At 38.3% G+C, this 20,575-nt stretch overlaps 1 protein-coding gene and 1 pseudogene across 1 annotated transcript in view; both read left to right on the top strand.

Moving 5' to 3' along the window:
- Positions 1-20,575, top strand: part of LOC148425792 (zinc finger protein 407-like) — a 189,102-nt gene that overhangs the window by 18,728 nt on the left and 149,799 nt on the right. The window lies entirely within an intron of this gene.
- On the top strand, positions 18,111-19,950 carry LOC148425793 (general transcription factor II-I repeat domain-containing protein 2 pseudogene; annotated as a pseudogene).

Here is a 20,575-nt window from a genome sequence, read left to right as displayed (position 1 = left end):
CTGTTGCTTGAAACTCAAAAGTTTGCAGTTTGCAACTATATGTTTTTCCTGCAGCTGAGGCGTCCTGCCTCCATGGTTACAGTTCTTTTGACTTAATGTTGGAGAGAAAATATAAATAGTCATGCAGTGTGTATGATTCGACTGTTAAGAGGATGGAGCTGACTCACGTCAAGGTTTTTATGTATCCCTGTCTTGTGACATTGTCTGGTCTTTTCCCAGAATAGCCCATCTGTTCCGCCCAGCAAGGCTCATTCGCAGTAATGTGCGTTAATGCCTGGGCCTGTATGAGTACTTTGAGGCCTGGCACTGACAGTAGAGGAGCATCTTAGCTTGCTGCTTATCCAGAGAAGCCGTCACTTAATACAGACCCTTATTGTCTGTTCACACCCCTCTCTTTCTCCTTTGACGTGATTCTCAGTAATCCTCAAACAGATTTTAGTTTGAACTGCTTGAGCACTGCTTTAATGCTTTTCCCCGTATTCCTTCCCATTTAAACATTTATAGTTGTTACAGATGAAAAGGAGGATCCCTATGAGGATGATTATGTCACCCTACTGATCTCCCACCACCCCACAATAATTGTATATCATCACTATCACAATATAATAACAGATTTACTGCCTTTCAGGCCTACGATTAAAACACGCGCGCACGCACGCACACACACACACACACGCACACACACACACACACACACACGCACACACACCCACACACACAGTGTTTTAGTTACAGTTAATCATTAGGTGCTTTTATGTTACTACGGAGATCTCCAATTACCGAGGTTCATACATAGCAAGGGCATTAAATAGAACACCTCTTAAGCTTAGAGACTGTGTTGAATCTACCACTGCTCAGTGTCTTTGTACGTTTGCGTTGTGTATAGAGCCAGCTTGGAGAAAAAGAATTTGATACACATAGTAGTTGGAAATAGTCAATGTAAAATGACAGAATCCATGGTGTACTATTAATTGATACACAGGATAGTTGAATTAATGATCATTTTTTAAAATATTATTTTATACTAATTAAGTGCCTATATATTGATTAAAAAAAGGATGTGTATAATCAGAAAAAAATAATGTAAATTTTACTGGTGGGCCAGTAAAGGTTTGTTTCAATTTTATTTCTATATTATTTATTATAACACAATAAAATTTGGCATAATGGATTAAATGTGTTTAGTAGCCTTGTGCTGATGTGTGTAAAATATTTTTTTATGCAAAACAGTGTTTATATAAATAACAACAACATAAAAAGCAAGGAATGAATAAAAAAAAACGGAAAATTTGTAAATTATAATGCTTGGATATATTCTTGATTTTTCAACGGGATCATTAAATAATTTATTTTTTAATCGAATATTCATTATGGCTGGTCTTCGATCAGCGGTTCTTAATACTGTGAGAAATTCATGTTCTGTGACAAGACCACGAATATTACTGATTTTAAATTATGTGCCAAAGGGTACGTAAGGGAGATTAACACAGTGTGCTTGGTCAGTTTGTTTTTTTTGTTCTTTTTTTTTTTCCTCCAATGACGTTTTCCAAGAGGACCCAAATGGGCATTTACTGAGTGCCACAGACAAAGAGAGAAATATTCTTCAGTACCAGACCTATTTTAATAACAATTTCATACAGTGCACACAGAATCATGACCTTGGGACTTAGTAATCAACACTTTTCTGTTTCATAGTAATAGAAACTTGAGCCAATGCTGGGGGTGGGTGGGGGATAAAAAAAGAAACAAAAACACTGCAAAAACACTCTGCAAATGCAAAGAAATGAACTTTTATCACATCAGCAGTGGAATTGTTTTTGCAAAAATGCATTATATGGAGCCAGTTGTTTCGTTGTATATTATTGGAGGGGGAAAATTCTGAATTTAATGAGTGATTAACAACAGCAATTAAACCACGACAAGAAGGCAGATGGGGGAAAAAAGGTATATAATTAAAATATCTGTCCTCATCAGAAGTGTGAGAGTCATCGTGTATTTAATAAAACACAGTAGAGTGGAAAAAAGCAACACTGGTTTATTCTTGCAACCCAGAGTGCCTGGTAATCTGCCCTTGCAAAGTGGTGAAAAGGCTGTAACTCATATTTAAGTGTTGGGGCTTTGCCACTGGAGGTTCAGTTCTCTATTTCTCTGTTGACGCCCACAGAGGCAGTGAATATTTGGCAGTCAGGAGTAATTTAACTTAATTAATGGGATGCATATTTGATGGAGGAATAAAATATCCCAGCTCAGCAAAGTGAGGAAAGGGAAAGATTTAGTGTGAGTTAAAGGTGGAGGGGAGAGTAATTTGTGCATTCAGTTACAGGCTGCTTGAGAGACAGAGAGGGAGAAGGGATAAAGATGGCAACTAAGAGGGTGGAAATAGCAATGGAGACAATGAGAGATGGATGGTTGACGCAAAGTTGAGCTGATGGGTAAAGGGGAATGGGCTGCTCCACTATTGAGCCCATCAGACTGACAAGTTGTGATTTAATTGATATCCAGACAGAGTCTATCCCTCAGCAAACCGACACAGTAAACCTGAAGCTGTCTACTGCCAGGGACTCTTTAATATTCATGGGAGAGGGGTCTTTAAAAGATTTTCCAATAGCAGTCTTGTCCCTCTATCACCATGCTTTTTCTAACATGTCTTTACTATGAACACAGAAACTTTTCATCACTTATACTAACACAGGAGACACAGGACAGGCTTGTGTTCCATGAAAAACTAATGGCCTGTCGAAAAGATATCACATAACACTTAATCTCCTTAACTTCTTTTGGATTGATTCTCTTTTAGGTATACAGTGATCCCTCACTATATTGTGGTTGAAGTTTTGTGGCTTCACTACATAGCATATTTAAAAAAATATATATATTTATATCGACTGTCATATATTGGTAATATTGCAGATGCCAGGGGCGGCGCAGATGACCCCAGGAAAAAGGGTTTATTTATACCCTGTGAATTGTAATTGTGATCAAATAAATTAGGGACTGCTCATCATTATACATTGATGGGAGTCATGACATTTTATAAGGGCGTTTCTGCCCAATAGAAGAAACAGTGGTAAAAATTCCTCTTCACAATGGTGATTGTGATTGAGAGCTGTTTGTGGTTGAGGGAAGTGAGTGAAGACGCATGAGGTGTGCACGTGTGGCCAGAGAGCTTCATTGAGTGCGCAAAAGAAGAGACTGGCGTGTATGTTGAAGCGGAGTGGTAACATATACCAAAATGACTGCTCCAGTGTGAACTCTGCTTCCTCGTCATCCTTTTGTTCTTTGGCCACGGGCTCTAGTTTGGCCAAAGTATGAGGCCCGCTACCCTGAGGACAACTCTGGTCTTAGTATCTTCCCCCCTTTCTCCCGAGTACAATGAGGAGGTAGGAACGGATAACAATGGCAAAGTGGGCATCGCTTCAATTTGCACGATTCCGGTACTGATTCAACCTCTTTCATTGGATTCTGGTTTCAAACGACCTCTGATTTATTGTTCTTATGAAAGTTTTATTTTTGAAAACCTTAAAAAATACAATTATGAAGCAGTTAAAGCATACTACTGATCACACCGATGGATTGGCTTAACAAGTGTAATTCTTAAAAAAAAAAAAGAAAAAGAAAAAAAGAAACACAAAGCTGCAATATAAGGACAAGCAAAGAAATGTAATCATTTAACAGTCAAACTGTCTACATATGTATATACTTGGGCTGGGTATAGGGGTCTCAAAGTGTTTTAAGATATATTGCGAGACAGCAAGTGCATATTGTGATGTATTGGGCAAGTTTGGTTAAAAAAAAAATAGAAATCTACGACATATCTATTAAATTGACTGAGTGTTCTTGAGGAACACTAACTGATCAGCATGCTCAGATGTAAATGCACACCTCTGAGCAGAGAATATATCTCTGGTGGTTGAAAAGATTCTCTCCGATGGCACGCTAGTTCCGGGCACACACAGGTACCTCTGGGATTGTCAGCTGACTTGGTTTGCCCTTATTATCGTCGGACAGTAGTTCACCGTGATGGCGAACAAGGTGCATTTGCAGGTTTGTCCATATTACTGTCCTATTTAATTTTAGTAAAGCACGTCTTGCATATTGCATACTCTTTGGTCCAGTGCCTTCCTGTCGTCAGTTTCCAGCATTGTACTTGATTTGTTTTTGCGCTTTTTCTATTATTTGTTTTGGCCGCTGCTTCCGCCTACTTCACCCGCATTTACTTGATTAGCGCCCCCTCAAAGAGAATAGGAGACATTGGGTAGTGACGGTGACACGAACAACTGGTAAATTAATTATGTTGTAATAAAATATCGATATTGGCCGTTGGTGTATTGATTACGTATTGCCACGGAGAACACAAAAATATATTGCATTATCGATTTTTTTTCCCCCACCCCTATTCTGTACGTTTTTTCTCCTTCATATCACGGCTTTACTTTCTTATTATTGCACTTCTGTGGGACACATACAAGAGCTTACTGTGGACAACTTGAACAGGAAAGGTTTTTTTTTATCCTGCTGTTTGCCCGCCGTTGCTTTGGTACATGGCCTCACTTGAAAGGTAATGTACAGTATTGTTGTCCATTCCGTGGCTGTAGACAGGGGACACGGGAGAAAGTCCCTCTTCCAGGGCCAGAGTTGCCCTCTCTTGGACCTCTCTTGCAGGCTCGAATTGGAGCCCGCAGCCGATAAAATAGGCAGCGGGGAGGAAGGATCGACATTAGCCGACACTTTTATTATATTTAAAAACAACACTGCTCTCTCCGCCACTAAACAACTTCCTTCCTCTGCTGCCGCACATGCGTCTCAACCACAATCTCTCGCTCATTTGCTCGACCAATCTCTCGCTCTCCTTTCACACAATACACGTAACATTATTGTAACATTTAATGTGTCGTTTTTAAAGCGCTTGGAATGATTTATATGTAATACGTAATTCATAATATGACAAAAATAATGATACAAAAGCCAATCTGGAGCGGATTGATATAAAAAAAGGAAATATTACGAAAATGAGGCGTTTCAAGTAGGTATGCAATATATTGGAAAATGTCGTATTGCAACATGTGTATTGTGTCACATCGTATTGTAATACATCGACATGTTGATATTATCGCCCAGCCCTATCACATATGTACGGTATGCTATAACTGTGTGTGCTAAGATGGGTATATTTGTCTCACCTCCCTTTTTTTGTTGTAAATTTTTCATTACTGCTACATTAATTCAGGATTTGGTTTGATCCTCAATTCATGTATTTTATGCTAGACGTATTTGATGAGTAGCGTTATGTCAGGCATGTTATCGAGAGCTAAGTTGGACCTGGTCGGAGCAGGTGTTAAGCTGGTCCTGGTTGGAGAGATGTGTTGTTGACTCCGGTTTAAGCGGTATGTAATGGATAGGGGGATGGATGCTCAAACATAGGGTGAATAATAAAGTAGGACATTCATAATGTTATCTGAATGGGTTATGGGTGTACATACTGTACATAATATGTAAAGTTCTCTTTTATCGCTCCAAGTGTATGTACTGTATTTACCGTAATACCCCAAATATAAGACACATTTTTTGTCCCAAAAATAAGGGCAAAAAGTATGGTGCGTCCTATAAACAGTAGCTTAAAAATTTGATTTTTTTTTTTTTGTGACTATTCGAGGAAGACTGAGCTGTCAGAAACATAATGCGAGGTTTGACACAGATGTGCATTTTTTATTTGCCGTCTTCTTATCAGAATAATTACTGTAACGGGACGAGCAAGAGGGCTGATGTCTGCAATTTTCGTTAGTAGCAGGTGCCTGCTGCAGCTAACAGCAGTTCGTGTTAGCTGTGGTTGTTACAGCAATAAAAGAAGCCAGCAGACTGAACCATCGTCCAAGTCCATCCTTGTCCACACACAGGAATATTACCAAAACAGAGAGGATCATGTAAAAGTTATGATGTCTCTCGCTGATTCAATTTTAGAGTGGCAAGGCAAGCAGCTGTATGCTCTGGTTAGAGAAGACTTAAAGATATTCCATTTGACTCTTTAATTAATTGTGGTCTTTTGGCATATACACACAGTCATAAACTTGGTGAAACACAGGGGCCGCACAATTTCAGGTATTTATGGTAAAATGAACTTGGGCGGCGTTGTGAGGAATAGAATAATAAGCAACTGCACATATAAAACACCAGAATTAGTGATGATATTACATTAACATGCTGTTGTATGAACGTCTAGACAATCCCACTCATTCCCGCTGTTCATTTAAATGATTAATTGCTAACATAGAAGGATGAGAGGTTGTGGATGTTGCATCAGTGGCAGATTGCGAGTCAACCATAAACAGGAGCAGCCACAGTGGGCCCTCAAGGGGAATATTCATAGTCCCCAACGTTATGGTGATTTCTTTTGCAACTCTGACATCCGGAAAAATACTTGGCTATAAAAGTGCTCGTATCACCGGGCTGACGTAAAGTCTTTCGTCCGATCCTCTCTTTGTGCGCCTGAGTTGCATCCACTTTAGTTCCCAGTTGCTCGGAAATGCCGTCGAACTTTAAAATCAGCCATCTTTCTTTGTATATGATGCTACAGCCCCTCAGGTAGCCTCAGTGCCACCCAGCTTTAAATATGAGCAAATAATGGTGCGTTGAGGGATTGTGCTTGTGTCCTTGACTGGAATCCTCCGCGTGCTGTAAGCAACATCTCACTGTCTTTGAGTCCAATGGGAGGCATAAAACCCATTGAGAACTCTCAAGGCTTATTGGTGGCATCCACGGCTGGATATAGCATTAAAAAATGGCAGTGTGGTCTTTTTGTTTTCATCTACTGTAACCAAGTGTGGAGTGACTGCAGGTAATTGTGTTATAAATACTATTTAATTTCTGTATTAAGTTTTAGACCATTTTTCATTAAAAAAGAATAAATAAATGATTATAAATTTCAAAAACTTGCAAATAATTGTGTACTTAACGACCAACAGTATGTTTTAAATATAATCATAGGTCTAGTTATCATTAAATGATATTACATCGGGGGTGGCACTTCTCCAGAGGCTGCCATGTGCGTTATACCTACGGACAATGGTAATTGCAGTAGCTCCTGCTGTCTGTAATGAAAAATCTTACACATTGTCCCTTTTAATGAAATTGATTTCTTTTAAATGTGATCACTTTTTAGATGATCTGTACCAAAGTGTTAATGTGTTGCGCTGCACATCACACACATGCCTGCATCCACTGTGCTCCTTATAGTTTAAACAATATATTACAGTTCCGACCAAATTAGGCCAAAAACCTTGACAAGATCACTTGGGACGAATTACATGAGTAGGTAAAAAAATGTGAGGCGTGGTGAAATGAGGCAGTTGGGAGCATGCTTGCAATTAGGGTTGAAATGTTTTCAAAGAGGTAATAATACTGCTTCATATTTTCATAATCATTCCTACCTTACACTAGCCTGTCTGAGTAGTAGTTGGTTTTTGGGTTCACGCATTTTGTGATTGCCACAATAGCAGACAGAGGAAGTAAACACTTACACAGCAAAGAAATAAATGTTGTCGCATATGTGCAAGTACTATCACACATGGTAGAATATTTTAGTTTTTATAACACTGCAGATTAAGTAATCTTTATAACGCTACATGAAAAGAGTGTAGGACAAATAATTCACTGTCGTGTGCCAACACACCAGATTTTGACTTATTTCTGAGATCGCTTTCACTGTCACGTAAATTTCATTTTTCCTAATTCTTTTTTTTTATTCAAAAACTTGCATGGGATAGTTGCATTTGTGTTTTTCTTCTTCAAAGTTAAAGTTGATTTTCATATTTCAGATGCATTTAGTAAAATTGTAATAACGTGATGATGTTGGTTAACTTGTATTTATAATTTGGATCTTGCCTGTAGGAACGAGAAGCGAACACATGAGCAAAAACATGGACCTTCTGTCACCCATATGATCTGTGCAATCCCTTCACATTACACCGTGTTAACCCCTGCAACACAGGCTCCTGAAATAAGGCACCATAGGTCTACAACCCTGCGTCCAACCGTAAAAACACTGACACATAAATTATCCTTGCAGGGGGTTTAAAAAACATTGTGTGTGATGAGAAGGAGCATGCTGTGTGAAGAGGAAACATTTATTCATTTATTCTGTTAGTTCAGCAAAACAAACAGAGGTCAGAGCTATGCTGAAACACTGATAGCCGGGTGTCTATTACAGTTAAATTTCAAATTAGCTGGTTCACTTTCATCACATTTATGGTATTTTCAAAGGCTGCCTGGACTTTCAAGCCCCCCAGCAAAAAACGTTTACAGGCTACACAAGCTTCGAGAATACCAAAAACAAATTTCTTCCATGAAATCCAGTTTCGAGGCAAATATCCAGGCCAATGACTTGTTGTGTCTTTATTGACCGTTAGATGGCGCCATTTGACTTGCTAAAAATCTGCAAGGACTCCAATTGCATTACTGCATGTGCCTACTCTTAACGTGCCACCCTGTTTGAGTGATATGCAGTTAAGCTAAGAGCGATTAGGATTTATCCATTGCCATGCATACATTTGACATTTATTTCACAAAATGTGTCTGCTGCTTTGGATATATCAAAGTAGTTAAAACAGCAAATCACACTCTATTAACGAGACATTGAAGCAGTGGGGAACTTTTGTTGACTTTTTTATTATTTAGGATAAGTGGTTAACATAACGGATGGATGGCTATGATTAATTGATTGAAGGCCCTAAGAGGAGGTGCTCTTTGTAGAAATAGTTAAGGATGAATTCAAATAAATAATCAATACCCTGGTGAAGATTTGTTGTTCAGAAGATGTATGGATGGATAATCATAATAATAAAAAAAGTAATTAACAACTGTTAAAGTATACTACATTGAGAAAACTTTATGGTGCCATGCTAGACAATCATAGCCGGTGCAAATGCAGTTGAAAACGAGCAGAATTGGGGTCTGGCAGGACGGCTGTAATATTCGTAGAGGTGGCCCTGCTGGTGCCGCTTTAACTAGCACAAGCCTCTCTATAACGGTGCACCTGGGGGGCTGATCAGCAGGTCTCAGGAGAGACTCTCTACTCTGTTCTCTCACTGGGCCTGTCATGAGGGGGGTTATGTTGGCTTGCAGGGTGTGGGGCGGCTACAATGATGATGATCGTGGTGGTGTGGGCTGACACGTCGAGAGGGCAATTACAGCAAGGACAAAGACTCTGCATTGATAAGTCCCAACAGCACCCTAATGAAGAGTGCAGGTTAGCCTTTTAAGAGTACCAGTGATGAGCATAGCCGCTGTGTTCGTTTATTGAATTTGTGTGTGTTTTGTTTAACCTACCCGTTGAAGAAACATTATCGGAGGTTGTATAGCTTCTTATAGCTTAATTCTTTCAGATTTTTTTCCTTTATTTTATTTGACCAATAAATTGATACATTTACAAGGAAGGTGATTGTAGAGCAGACTTATTCTGGATCGGTGTAGGCAAAATAAGTCATATTGCAACTGCACATTCCTACTTTTCTGTGTCGCAATTCATAGAGCATGGAGAGAAGTGGTTTTGGCCTTTATAACTGTTTGTAACTAATACTTCGATGTTGGTATACTACATAAAGAGAACCTCTTAAACACAGTTCAAAATAATCGACGGTCACACTGAATCAGAGCAGGTAAAGTCAGTATTATTTGAAATCTTGCTTCTCTTCTTGAACGGCTTACTGTTCAGAGGAGCCCAATTGATTCTTTCACCAGATTTTCATCCTTTAAAAAATTAAATCACCAGAATGGATCTTTGATGCAGAAAATCATATTGTAAAATGTGTTCCCTCAGCTTAAGTCTCAGATGTGTCAATTGAACGAGTTGAATTTCATATTTCTAAGGCCTATGTGTTAACATTCTTTGATTATTCCATCTCTTCCAATGGGCTTAAAGCTAAAATAATGTCTTAGAATAATACAAAGTGAGTGTTTGAGTGTTTTCTTCGCAAATAACATGACCTGCTCTCAAACACACAATAATTGTTAACCACTGAAATCGAGAGCCTCCTGTGGAAACAGTTGGCAAGTATGCAAGCAGCTGCTCTTATAAAAACATAATTGGAATAATTGGAATGTTATAGTGTACCTTGCCTCCGCTGTCTGCAATATTTTCCACTACCGTGTCAGAGCATAAATCTTTGCTTTCTATGAAGACTGGTGGTTGAATTTCCTCCATTGTTTGTGTTGATGCATCCTGCCACGCAGAATGGGTTTGCGTGGTGACATCATGACACAATGTGCCCTGACGTAGTAGCCAACGGAAAGCTTTTAGTCAATAATTTTGATTTGGGGACATTTTAAATTGATTTTGAATCGTGGTACATGAGAATCCCAATTCTTATGTCAATCGTTTATTAATTTTGTGAAATGCGCCCAAGCTTTGTTGGGTTAGGGTTAGCTTGGCTGCAAAACTGCTTTATCTACAATGTTTCTCCTTACATCACAATTGACCCAGATTACAACTATGTGCGTCACAGACAAGGATGGCACAGCAGGTGAGCCAGCGGGTGGAGTGCAATAGGAAAAACAAAGCACGAATAAAATAAATACATGACTGAATGACTGATTATTAAAAATAATTGTCAACAATTTTCACCTTTGACATCATCGTGACCAGTCGACTTATCATGGCAGGCCTAAAACACAGACAATAATTCAACTGTTATTTTACCTGTAGTTGAGATTGGCATATCTGTCATACAGAATTATTAGCACCATAATTTGTAATGCATTCTGCTTTTGCGCAGCTCATTGGAGCCAGGGGCCAAGGTCTAATGTAAATGCTTCCCTACTTTACTAATCTGTTTTATATGTTCATATTGCATCTCAGTTTGTAGCAAACCAAGTGAGCAAGATCATGAAATGTCCCCTTTCCCCTTTGTAACCAAACACTGCAAATCTAATGTATTATTCACCCATACTAATGTGTGGGTGAGCAATTCTTAAGTTTCCATGCTGTGCTAAGGTGTCAATGTGAATATGGGCAAGGAGTACTCCAGACACATTTGATGGCTGCTCACTTGTGCTGATAGGCCAAACGGTGCTGGGCACCCGCCACTTTTAATCATGTTGAGGGTGACTGCTTTCATAAAAGCATGCAGCGACTCTGACTACTCTAATAAGGAGAGGTGACAGAGAAACTTTCTTCTTTGCAGCAAAACAGAGGGGGATGGTCTTTTATGAACATGTTGCTTTTCATTTATTTTTATATATATTTATTTATTTTTAGTTGCACACAAGAGACAATTTTCACTATGTGAGACTCGATTTGAGGTGAAAGAATGTCACTATTAATAAATGGTTTGTGGACAAGGTCACCTAAGTGCCCATGCAGCAGAGTGCTGCAAGTCTGTTTCTAGTTACAGTTCGCAAACACTGTTAAAGGTACCTGACTCTAATTTTGCCCCTCACAGTTGTATGACGTGATAATTTATTGTTCCATTGCCATTGTTAGCTGCGGGGTTAAAAGAGGCTTAACAAAATGTAATTTGAGAATATAATTAAAGATATCTCTCAAAGAACAACTTTTTGCACGCTTGAATTACTACTGTCAAAAACAATTGCTGGTCGCTTTTTAATCAATGATCAGCGAGGCCTCAAACCCCAAAAAATATGGAGAAAAAATACTTTAATATGCAGAGGACAGCATAAAATTTGCATTTGTAAATGTAAACGAGGTGTGCTTCTGAAGACCCTCAGAGAAAGTAGAGAGTGGAGTAAAGATGACGGAGAGTGGTAGGCGGACAGAAAACATTTCATCGGTTTTCTTTGCTGTTTCACCATGTTGTTATTGATCAACTGATTCGATTGCTTTTCTTGATTGCAGCTGAAGTGGGATGAGAGACATACACTGCATCAGTTTTGTAGATCCAGAAAATGCCTTAAGTGATTTAAATAATCATGAGTTAATTACTCTCCATCCATCTAAATCAGAATAGGACAGACGTGGGAATGAAATTCATAATTTTAGCCCTGCATCCAGTCTTGTGCTAATGTGGTAAACTAAAGTGACTGTGAGTAATACCTTCTGACCTTGCAATAATTATGCTTTGCCTGGCAATTTGCTTGCTTTAACTAACTGAGCCTTTTGATTCACTGAACCTCTTGTAATAATAAATAAATAAGCATATAAGAATATCTTATGGCTTTTTTAAATATGTAATATATTAATAATCATCAATATGTTTAATTATAATTACCATTATCTGGTGGAAGATTTATCCGGTGAATTTATTTTTTTAATCCTCTACTCAGAAATCCAGTTACAAGTAGCATAAACCTATTACAGAATTAGCAACTAATTTATGATTTTTTTTTAGTTGGTATTAATGTTCCTGGCCACCTCCCCAACTCCGATGGGGGTGGGGGTGGGGGGGTGCTTACTCATTTCATGCATATATGATCCTCCTTCTATCACAATCCTCTCCTGTTATTTCCCCCACTCAGACATTTGAAAATACTCTGACCGCACAAATAGAGCTATAGAACGCAATGTCTCTTTATTCATTAACACCCAGGTTACAATATTAAGTTAAAAACATGCACCCTAAAAAAAAAAAAACAATTATTTCTGCGGATACATAGAGCTGACCATCGCTGTGAAAGCATCGCTTTACCAACCTTGTGTGTGTGCGCACACAGTATTCGAGTCGCTTGAGTATTTGCATGCACGAATGTCCTTGCTCTGGCGCCTGCAGGTATTAATGATGCAGTACTAAGGATGGCTTTTTTTGCTTCAGACACTTTTTGTGCAGCTTGTAATGTGCTGATTAATTTTGTTATGTTAAAATATAAACAATATCCAAGTTACAGTTCTCTGTCATGTAATAATAATAACACTAGTGATCAATGACACCAATTATAGACACTTAGCCCTACTAAAACAGATGGACTCATTCGTTTCGATTCTCGATTAGGGTTCTCTGGATTTAAGAAAACACACACACACACACAAAAAACAGCAAATTAAAATTAAGATAATGTGAATGCGTGTGATCAAGTGACCTCAGCTCGAAGGACAAGTAACTTTAGCTCTTTTATTGCCTCTCTGTTTAAGGGGCCATACATGTTGTGACTGAGTCCAAGTCTCTTCATATTATTTGTGTCATGACGATTAGTGTGCAAGTGCACAAGTGCGCCTCTCACACAACATTGCATTGTGCCCCACCACCCACTGCTATATGTATCTGAGCAGGAGAGACTGGATTCTGCATGCCAGTTTGGAATGCGAATGACCAAAGTGTGATGTCCCTGCTGCTCATCATGTTCAAGCCCACATGAATGCCTCAACACAAATACTTGGTGAAGAATTCTGTGGATACCATGAAATCATCCTCAATTTACAGCTAATGTCATAGGACTAGCTCTACTTGAATGTTGTTAAGAGCAAGGAAATACACCACTGGACTTTGATGCTCTGATGGATATGATTTATTTTCAGGTCATGCTCCAGGAGGTCATATAATTTTTTAGATAATGTGCTATTCTCTTCCACCCATTATTCCATTCAAATTTTGAAAAGACTCAATTTTATACATCATATTCCTTTTTGTTCTTTCTTAATGAGTAACACTGGTCGAATACTGCACAGTACTAACAAATCAAGATACAGAGTAAGTTATTAGGGATAAGTGCCATTATATATTTCATATCATTGCATCTATGCACAATAAAATGTCTGTGTGAGAAGTGTCATGCTTAGTGTGATAAATAAAAAAAGATCAAATTAAATAATATAAAAACAATATAAATGCAGCAGACAATTAACTATGCAAACAGTAATGCATTTGTCTACATTTCTTCTGCTGACGAATCAACAAAAGGTCATTTTCCTGCAAAAAACGCGGATGGTGCGGGTACTAGTACTTGTGGTAATTAGGCATTATAACACTTTGACCGGGTGTCTCACACAACCGAGCATTCTTCCTGACGTGGCGGAAGGATGGTGGAGTTATTTGGTTTTGTGGTTTCTTTTGCTCTGTTGGTCATCTGTCCTCTTTCAGGATATCGGCCTCATCAGCCTATTGCACGCACATACACGCTAAGAAACACACACAATATCCTCTGTACATGTTGTTTGAAAGACCCACCAACCTGTCCACTCACTAGAAGACAGAATAAAGTAGAAAATAGTGTTATAGAAAGAGATATAAATTCAATTTAGGTTCAAAGGGGTCCATGGGGATTATTTAAAAAAAAACAAACAAACAAACAAAAAAACATGTTTGTATTTAGAAGGGGGGGTGCTATTCTGAGTCAATACTGTAGTCTACTGCATCACTAACGATACAAATAATGTAGATCAATATGGGGAGGAGGCACATCTTTTTTACTAATTGAAAGGGGCTGATGTGGTTCAGATTTGCACAATCAGTTTTGAGCGTGGTAAATTCAGATGCTGCACAAACCTCTGTTACACCTTGGTCATGAAACCATTTATGCTACAGAGAGAGGGGTCTGTTTTTCCTTAAAAAAGTATCCTGGGTCATGAAACTGTTTTTTCAATTTTTAACAGAGATTGGAATAGGTCAATGCTTCTCCAATATATTTTGCCAAGCCCCCCATAGGAAAGAGAAAACTTTTTGTGCCCCCCTACTCGATGTTCTGTCTATAAATAAGATTATTATCTATAAAAATTGTATCAGTACACCTCAACCTGTATCCTTTTTAACATTACCAAAAGAAAAAAGAAATAGATAGCAACTTTCAACATTTTTATTTTTTTTTTCACAGTCTAAAACAGAAAAAAATAACCAAGTGAATCATAGTGCATAAAATTAAAAAAAAGAAGAAGAAAATTCTTATTTTAATGTAATTACACTTCACATGACTAAAACAAAGCCTTTCCCTAACAATAGAGATGACAAACAATTATTATCAGATCAGTCTATTACCTTATTTTTTTGGGAGGGGTGGGGTGTAAGGAAAGGAAGACCTTCATTTTTTTGTTTGTACTTGTATTCATGAAATCACTTTATTTCCACATATGTTGATCCTATAACAAGATTTGAGTGAATAATGAAGAAAGCTGGGGGCATGAAGAAATGTGCTGTGGCAGTAAATACAGAGTTTGTGTGGCGTGCCGTGCACATCACCAGGCTACAGTAGGGAGAGACGTGCTGCTTTCATGGCCTTAAGCCATATTCACGTCCACCAAAGACTTTTGTTTTTACACAGGTAGGCAGTTTGAGGACTCTGAGGAAGAAGGCAAGAAAAAAATACATGGGAAGAATCAAAGGATGTACTCCCTTTTAATAATGTAATAATTTTAAAATCTCTAAAAATAAAACCTATTCATCCTTCCTGCTAATCTGAGCAGTAATTTATTCAAACCCAAAGCCATATTAGTATGCCAGCCCAGGGCACATTAGTTAACACAAGACCAAGTTCGCTCAAAAACTTGTGGAGGATAGATCTACAAAATATACTCTGCAGGCAGCAACTTGTAGGCACCTTTTGAAACTCCAATATAAGTTGTTCTTAGTTATCTGTGGATTGTTATGTATTTATCACATGCTTTTATATTAGTACAATAATATCAGTACAATTTTTATTTTTTGAAAAAATACACAGTAGATAATTATGGGAAATGAAGAATAAATAATCTGTTGTTGTTTTGATTTTTTAAACAGTTTAAAAGCTAAAATAATCGGAGCACAAAGCAGTACTTTGCTGTTCTCATGAATTTCTGATTAATTACCACTGAGGTGTGCGTCTTTCGGTCTTGTGTGCATGCCCACATAAATTAGTGCCATTTTATGAAAAGGAATTGAGCACTGATCGTTTGTATCAAGGCATCAAATCAGCACTACAGAATGAATGCAGTGATAACACATTGTATAATATAATGATGTCAGTGGTTCATACTGTTCATTATACATCACAAGCCACTTGAAATTTGTGTGCATGTGTTTACATTATTTTACAACACCTTGTTTCAGCAAGTTAACACATAAACTCCCGGAAAGAAAAATATACCGCTATCTGCCAAAAATGACACACATTATGTTTGCTAAAACCATTGCATCCAAAGACTTGTGTGTTTGTAAATGTTAGCTAATAAATTCTGTCCTAAAAACAATCACATCATCACTGTGTGAGTATTCACATTCTCACAAAAAAAAGTACAGCCACAACAACACTTTTTTTTAAATTGACACTTTTTTTTTCTTGATTGACTTTCTTTTGTAATGGGTTTTTGTTTGTTTGTTTTTAGCGCACCTCATTCCTCTTTCACCACACTCTTTCTCCCTTTAATGTCTGTGTCCTGTTCATACACACACACACACACACACACACACACACACACACACACACACACACACACACACACACACACATATATATATATATATATATATATATATATATATATATATATATATATATATATGCGTGTATATGTATGTATAATTTACACAGTGGGCCCCGTGTTACGAGATTAATCCATTCCGCGATTGGGCTCGTAAGACGAATTCCCCGTATGGTTGCAGTCCAAACCTTTGTTAAATAGCTAATGCATTTAGAACCCCAGGTAAAAACATACAAATTGTACATACATATTAAAAATTGGTACCAAAATAGTATTGTAAGTGCTATGTATATATAATATACATGTATACAATCAGAAAACATCATAAATAAAAAGGATTTATTTACTTTTGAGTGGCGCTTGTTATGCCCATATTCCCTAGCCTAGGCTTGATTATTCCCAGCTTCGTTTTCATATACAGTGATCCCTCCTACTTCGCGGTCTCAGATATTGCGATGTCAGTACTTCGCGGGTTTTTCCAGGAAAAATTAAAAAATATTTCAAAATAAAAAAAAAATTAAAATGCGCAAAAATGGAAAAAAAAATTAAAAAGCAAAAAAGTACATGATACAGAACTGTATTAATCAAATAACTACGTAATATTAGTTAATAACTATGTGAAGAATTCTTCAAGTGTTAGAGTTCATGACGTTTTTTATCTTATTTTGAAATGCATGCTTTTAATTTGTCGGGTCGCGTTGCATTTCCGTTTTTTGATTTACGTTCTCTGTGCGTCATTCGGCTCGTTACGGTGACGTAGTGAATGACAACGTAAGCTCATATTTATAGTTTATTATCATTTATTTTGATAACACACGCTACTGCCTATGTTTAGTAAGCGATGAGTGTTTATTCTGTTTATGTGTTTGTTTGTGTAGAGGTTGCACTTTATAGTTAGTTGTTGTTGTTAGTTGTTGCTAACCCGCTAATGTCGGCTAAAAATCTCCACTCAGCTCAAGTCACGTCGCTTCAGAGGAAAATGTCATTTATCCTTTGTTTATCCATGCTTGTTATATTAACTGCACAGTAGATTATGGTACTAATTTTAAATATGTGTGTAAATTCGTGATGGTTTTAACTATGATTTCGCCACGTGTTGCCAGTCAATGTGAACGTACAATTGACCTCGCTTGGCTACATTAACAAAAGCATCTGCTCATGTATGACACGGTAACGTTGATATGCTATTGCTCTTACAATGTCACAGTCACTGTTTCAGTCACGGTCTCACTCACGGAGATGCTATTGGCCGGCGTCACGTCATTCGCAGAAATGCCGATATGCTATTGGTCGAACGCCTTCATCTAGCTTGATGGCACAGCTGGTCGGGACGGAAGGAAGGAGAGAAAATAGAGTGAAAAACGGAAGGAAGGAATGTTGTTAAGACTTTGCAAACTTCATCTGTTAGACACGGCTTCTAAAATTGCTAGTGGCGGTAAAGGAAGAAGTAAGAGGATGATGACAATAGAAACAAAGCAGGAGATAATAAAAAAAAAATACGAAGGAGGCGCACGCATGGTTAACCTTGCTCTAGAGCACATGTGTCAAACTCACGGCCCGCGGGCCAGATCCGGCCCGCTAAATAATCATATCCGGCCCGCGAGATCATTTTACATTATCGTTATTAATGGCCCGTCTATATGACGCGCTAATAACGCGATACTGCACTGAACTACAGATCCCACAATGCAACGCTTCAGCTGCCTTGCCGCGCACCTCCCTGGGTCAAAGTATTACAAGATATTACAAAGATAGACGTTAGCCGAAGATACCCCTCACGATGCCGAAAAGAAAAGTTGATTCCGAAAACAGAGCCTTTAATAACCGATGGGAGGCTGAGTATATGTTTACTGACATTGCCGGTAAACCCGTGTGTCTCATTTGTGGAGCAAATGTTGCTGTAATCAAAGAATTTAATTTAAGACGGCACTTCGAGACAAAACATAAAGATAACCTGAGAGACCTGGATGTAGAGCAGAAGCGACAGAAAGCAGAAGAGTTAAAGAAGAATCTGACATTCCAGCAGACGTTTTTTACCCGTGCAAAGTCACAAAGTGAAGCTGCTGTGAAAGCAAGTTTTATCGTGGCAGAGGAGATCGCCAAATCGGGCCGGCCGTTTTCAGAGGGAGAATTTCTGAAGAGCTGCATGATGAAGGTGTTTGAAGTCTTATGTCCAGACAAAAAGCAGATGCTGGTAAATATAAGCCTGAGTAGAAATACTGTTACAGATCGTATTTGTGAGATGGCCACTGATTTAAGAGCACAGTTGAGTGAAAGAAGCAAAAACTTTATTGCCTACTCTCTTGCTGTGGATGAAAGTACTGACATGACTGATACTGCACAATTGGCCATCTTCATCCGTGGAGTGAACTCCAATTTGTGCGTAACAGAGGAAGTAATGGACATTATATCAATGCACGGGACAACGACTGGAAAAGACATTTTTGAAAAAGTATGTCAAAGTGTAACCAACATGAAACTGCCCTGGGACAAACTTATTGGACTTAGCCGGTGCTCCATCAGTTGTATGTGCAGTGAAAAAAGTGGACTAGTGGGAAGGATGCGAGTGAAGATGCAGCAGGAGAACTGCACTGGTGAGTTAACAGCATATCACTGTATCATACACCAGGAAGCACTATGTGGCAAAGTCCTAAAGATGGATCATGTAATGAGCACTGTAACGCAAACCGTAAACTTTATCCGAGCTAAAGGGTTAAATCACCGACAGTTTCGGTCCTTTATGCAGGAGATAGATTCAGAGTTTGCTGACATTCCTTATCATACAGAGGTGCGCTGGCTAAGTCGGGGTAAAGTTCTCAACAGAGTTTTTGAGCTCAGCAACGAAATCTGTCAGTTCATGGACAGTAAAGGAAAAGACTCCACCGTTTTGAGGGATGAAAAATGGAAGAACGAGTTGGCGTTTCTGGCTGATATAACAGCTCATCTTAACGCCTTAAATCTGCAGCTCCAGGGACGTGACCGCATGATTACTGACATGTATGACGCAGTGAAGGCATTTCAAGTGAAGCTGCTTTTATGGGAGACACAAGTGCAACAGTGTAACTTGTCTCACTTTCCCTGTTGCCAAGTAATGTTGAACCAAGTTAGCACTACTGTGTTCCCCAAAACGCACTTTGCCGACAAACTGAGGACACTACGCGCTGAGTTCGCACGGCGCTTTAGTGACTTTGAAGCACAAAAAAGGAGTTTCGACTTGCTTCGCAACCCATTTGCTGTCGATGTTGAAACTGCACCTGCGCAGATTCAGATGGAACTGATTGAGCTACAATGTAATGAGACACTGAAGGCAAAGTACGACACTGCAGGGCCCGCACAGTTTATTCAATTAATCCCCACAACAATGCCCCAGCTCCGACTTCATGCGGCCCGAATCTTGTGCATGTTTGGGAGTACATATCTGTGTGAGAAGCTCTTCTCAGTGATGAAGATTAACAAAACAGCACACAGAAGTCGTCTCACTGATGAACACCTGCAGTCCATCCTGAGAATCTCCACAACACAGGACTTCACACCAAACATAAACCAACTTGTTGCCAAAAAAAGATGCCAGGTGTCCGGCTGCGATCAGAGCATATGATCAGAAGAAAGTCATAAGAGCAATGTAAACTGAATCATTTATATTATTGCTGAAAAGCACACAGTTTATGTATATTTCCAGGTTATGTTGCATGTTCGTATTTCTAATGTATATTTTAGATAGGAGATATTTTTTTAAGGAGAGCAAAATCTTTTGTGATATTTAAGTTTATTTTTTTTATATACATTGACATAGGAGCAAAGAGATTTGAATGTTATTTTATTGTTAAATTGTTTAAGTTAATGTTATTATATTGTTAAGTTGTTTAAGTTAAGTTCTAAGTTTTATAATTTAACAAGATATTTTTATGAACAAAATATTACATATATGTTATTTAAGGTTTATTATTATTATATTATTATTATTTAAGTTTGTTGCAGAATAATATTCCTGGATGTTTTTATTCATATTCATGTCCCAAATACATTTAGGGTGTTCAATAAATGTTTATCGTGTTCGGCCCGCGACTTTAAGTGTTTTTCAAATTTTGGCCCCTTGTGCAATTGAGTTTGACACCCCTGCTCTAGAGTATGGACGTAACTGCTCGGCAATCTTCTAAGGGCAAGACTTTCCTTGCCGGGGGACGGACCTCGATCGACAACAAAATGGAGAGGCTTCTTCTATTATGGATTAAAGAGAAGGAAATC

Source organism: Hippichthys cyanospilos, chromosome 3 (assembly GCF_059441005.1).
Source record: "Hippichthys cyanospilos isolate Australia breed blue-spotted pipefish chromosome 3, RoL_Hcya_1.0, whole genome shotgun sequence".
NCBI lineage: Eukaryota > Metazoa > Chordata > Actinopteri > Syngnathiformes > Syngnathidae > Hippichthys > Hippichthys cyanospilos.
This window is presented reverse-complemented; position numbering and strand designations above follow the sequence as displayed.